The sequence below is a fragment of the Palaemon carinicauda genome, chromosome 7 (genome assembly GCF_036898095.1).
Source record: "Palaemon carinicauda isolate YSFRI2023 chromosome 7, ASM3689809v2, whole genome shotgun sequence".
In the NCBI taxonomy this organism is placed as follows: Eukaryota; Metazoa; Arthropoda; class Malacostraca; order Decapoda; family Palaemonidae; genus Palaemon; species Palaemon carinicauda.
In genome coordinates this window covers 132,647,285-132,652,284 of record NC_090731.1, presented here as the reverse complement: position 1 = coordinate 132,652,284, position 5,000 = coordinate 132,647,285, and positions in this window count along the sequence as shown.

Below are 5,000 nucleotides of genomic sequence, written 5' to 3'. Positions count from 1 at the left end.
TAAAGTGTTCAGTAATTTTTAAGTACCCGATGAAAAAACAACCATCAAACAGGAGAATTAATATAAAAAGGATTGCTAATAAAAAAAAAAACGAAATGATTAAGCATCGTCTATTGTTGAGAACTAAAATTTCATACTCAACCAATAAAAGCCGCTTCCTTCCTTCCTTCCTTCCACGCTGCGAAGAAGACACAAGAGTGTATGCGTGTGCGTGTGTGTGTGTGCGTGTAAGTGTGTGTTTTGACGTGTCTGAGAGATGCCCCTCTCTGGGTGATGGCGACTCCGATAAGAGCATGGGACGTAAGCCGAAAGTGAGACGCCTTCTGCAGTGTCTAAGGTTACCTGTAATCTCCTCTAGGTAGCATCCCACCCTCCTCCTCAAACACCTGAGCTACTGTGAGACCACCGGACTCAAGAAGAGGTGAAGAGGGCGACGAGGACTCTTTTCAAAGATAGGAACACACACTCTTTTCATTGCTGAAGGAGGATAATAGAAAGGGTGACAGTCATTGTTTGCGGGTGATCGCAACGCAATTTCGGAGGCTTTATGTCCTCCTAGTTCTTGTTGGGAAATTATCTTTTTAGTGTTTAAGATTATATACATACACACATATACTGTATATATATATATATATATATATATATATATATATATATATATATAATATATATATATATATATATATATATATTCATATATTGAGAAATAAATCCTATTTTTAAACAGGTGCCTGTCTTGATTAAAGACTTTAAAATTTCTTGTGCAGATATGTAAATTCAAAAAGTAGAATGGAATAAAAAAACACAGACATGCAGAAACACACACGCCCACATTATATATATGTATATATATATATATATATATATATAATATATATATATATATATATATATATATATATATATATATATATATACTTATTGCCTTTAAATACCTGAAGAGGAGATTTTAGTCTTTAATCAACACAGGCACCTGCTTAAGAATAGGATTTGTGTCTCAATAACTGAAGCAATTGACTGTAAACATAGCTTCTATTATCTTTTCATTTATATCCCCTACTTTTCTGCTTGTATATCAGTGTCTTATGGATAACATAGTTAAGAAAGCAGAAACCTTTCTTTGTCAATTGAAACTTCTTACACGAAGTCTCCTTTCAATCAAGGTGAATATTGCGTCTTTTATCTTTTTTTTTTTTTAATGGTTCAAGTTGAAACATATAATCTACATGGTTTCCTTAATGAAGAATGTCTAGTCCAAGTAATCTAGAGTTAACAAAAAAATCTCTTATTCATATACCTTTGCCGGTCAATTGTTACTATGATTGAAATCAGACACATTATTAAAAGAGACAGGTTAGAAACACTATGACTCTTAACGTCACTCTTTTTTTTATTCATTCAATGCTCGTTTTCTTTTTTCTCTTACCGACCAGATGAACAAACGCACCATGACTCACATCTTTATTGGCTTTGATGTGAAAGGTCCTGTGACGCTTGTTAATGGCCCCTGCAGTGCAGCGGGGAGAACCACTTACTCCTCCAGCATGCTGTGTTCCTCTAAACCACCAAGTCCTGGGTTGGCGTAAGAAGCAGCACCAAACGATTTGTCGGTCATAGAATCCATTTAATCCCACACAGGGAAGTGATGGTGAAGATCGGCTAACATTCATAAAATAGACCAGTGTTAACTGGTCGGCCCATTCAGAAGGAACACCAGTAAAGGTTGTATGTCATTAGGCATCACATTTACCTTTTCTTGATCTTGGTAAGTAAACTTGGCACGTGTGTCTTAATACGTGCGTACATGCTGAGTGTACATAAACCTGCTGCGTGTGCTTTGTACCCCTGCTGTGGTTATGATGCAGGAGTCATGAAAACAGCGGGGGCATACTCAACCGCCTTGCGGGAGGCCCCACTTACCTTTCTTGCTGACTAAAGAAAATTCGCTCAGTGGAGCAACAGTTACTTAGGTTTTGATACGCGCGCGGTTTCTTGTATCGCGGTTTGGAGAGGATTAGAATTTATTTAACATTATTAACTTTTTTGTTTTGTTTACAAAGAACACTTTCAATAGACGAAAATGTAACCCAATACAATTTTATTTAATGACCAAATCAATAGATAAATTCCTTGTTTTCGAGAATTTAATTCCAATGTTTAAGTTTTATTACTCTAAAGACATGTTACTCTGCTACCTTCATTTGAGAGAGAGAGAGAGAGAGAGAGAGAGAGAGAGAGAGAGAGAGAGAGAGAGAGAGAGAGAGAGAGAGAGAGAGAGAGACGTCTCTTTATACTCACCCATTGTTTACACCTAATTATTTTTCTGGGAAATTACAAAGTTATCGTGTCATGTATTCTTTTAGAAATTCTTCCGTGACTACAATTAGTTAATATGTGTGCATGTATTTCTATCATTATTAATATTCATAATCACTATCATTCCAACTACATCATTGCTCCCCATCTTTTTTCCCTATTAAACCCTTTATGCAAATAAGAAACCAGTCAATACTGAGTAAATGTCTCTTTAAATCTAAACTAGTGAGACTACAGTTTTTAGCTTAGATAGAAATTATGATTGTCCAAGTATCGGGGAGACCTCACACCCATGAATTTGATTATCCTGAAGAATAGCATGTGGAAAAAAATCCAGAATATTTTCTCCAACTAAAGATACTTTAGTCTCAATATGATGCAAATAACAATCCAAATGTGGAAATATCAACTAGCTTTTTCTATTTAAGTACCCTGAATACTAGTCGGCATATATATATATATATATATATATATATATATATATATATATATATATATACATATATATACATATATATATATATACAAACACACACACACATATATATATATACATATATATATATATATATATATATATATATATATATATATATATATATATGTATACACACAAACACACACACATATATACATATATATATATATATATATATATATATATATATATATATATATATATTTATATATACATATATATATATATATATATATATATATACATATATATATATATATAACACGAATTACTATTGCATCATCTACGTATTACCCTATTCATTTAAATTACTTGCTTTCAGGGTACTCAAATGTATGTACTTCAATTAATTCTGCAGATAAAATATGTGAACGTTTATATTACTGTTAAATATTTTTCTATACACAAACTTTACTTCACATTTATTAGTATCATAATAACATTTTAACTGAATCTTATTCATTATAATAATTGCTTATACACCACGGAAACCTTATCTCTTCAATAATTAGTTGGCCAAAATGTGGTAACGTGTGATGAAACGGGAGGTCATGGATGAAACATAATGTCTTTACAAACTGTCCGGCGTTCCATAAGTTTCATTGTTCTTTATTTTCTAACTTAAAAGTATATTATTATTATTATTATTATTATTATTATTATTATTATTATTATTATTATTATTATTATTATTATTATTATTATTATTATCAACCTCATACTGAAAACCTAGCAACGCCACAGGAGAAATTTTGTAGCAAGGGAAGGTCTTTTACCGTTTTATTTCCTACGCAAAACACAAAAACTTCGTTCATCATAAGCAGATCAGGATCACTTCCACTATTGACTCCATTGACCTCAGTGGGTACTCTTGGTGGCCCTGCTTTTGCATGTGTATCTCTATAAAAAGAAAGACAATGTCTATCCATAGATATTTCTGTAAGTAAAGCCGGATAAGACATTCACGTTTACATTCTTCCCTTATCCCACACAATAAAGTTTATTTATGACATATTTGTTTTTGATGTTGTTAATAGTTTATATATGACAGGTCTGTTTTGACGTTGTTACTTTTTTTAGAATGATTTATTGTTAATTTGTTCTCTTCATCTATTTATTTCCTTATATCCTTTCCTCACTGGGTTATTTTTCCCTGTTAGAGCCCCTGGGCTTATAGCATCTTGTTTTTCTAACTAGGGTTGTAGCTTGGATAGTAATAATAATAATAATAATACTAAAAGTCCCAAGTTTTGGCACTTTTTTTTTAACCAACTTGAATTACTATAACTTTTAATCGTATGAGCAAATCTGTTTTCTATTAATTGATGGTTGAGAGAACCTGCTAATAATTTTTAAGTTGTCAGGCACCTGGCATTCATTGACTGATCAGGCTCGATACTATTTGTCTACACCAACTGAGTAACCGACCAGACATTGATTGTGGAAAGACATTCAAATTATGACAAAATAAAAAAGTTGCCTAAATTCGTGAAGAGGAGGATCAGCTGGCGTATTATTCAGGATATTATAAATAAGAAAAAAATGGCTTTGTAAAAATTTTACAGAAGTCAAAACCAAAAGTGCAACTTGCTATGTTTTTACTAAATATTTAGCATTTCATCTGTTATTTCATATGATGTTAAACCAACACATTGGTTAACATATAAGCTACAGTATTTAGGCGATTAAGTTTATGCAAATTAAATTGCAACCTAATTTTCGTTGTTGAATAAACATTAGTTAAAATCATAGGAAGTTGAGAGAGAGAGAGAGAGAGAGAGAGAGAGAGAGAGAGAGAGAGAGAGAGAGAGAGAGAGAGAGAGAGAGAGAGAGAGAGAGAGAGAGATTATTAATATCACGTCACACCAATACAGTCGAAAGTCCACCTAGAGAGGATGGCAAAAGTAACCCCACTTGACTTCACTGACTTAACCCTTGCCACAGCCTTCTAAACAGCCAGTAAAAATAAGCAACATGAATATTACAATCGTACAGTAGCCACAAGGAGAATTCACGTGAGATTTATGTAATAGAGGCAAGGCCATAAAGATAGCATAGTTCCAATTAGCGGCTACTATATAGACAGATTAGCAGTGCGAGACCTGTCAGTGGGCTCAACGGGGAGCCTTTAAACTCAGCAGGAGGCAGCTACTGGCCCAGCGGGATCCCCGGCTTCCATGACAGCCGTGGCAGGACTGAATTAGCT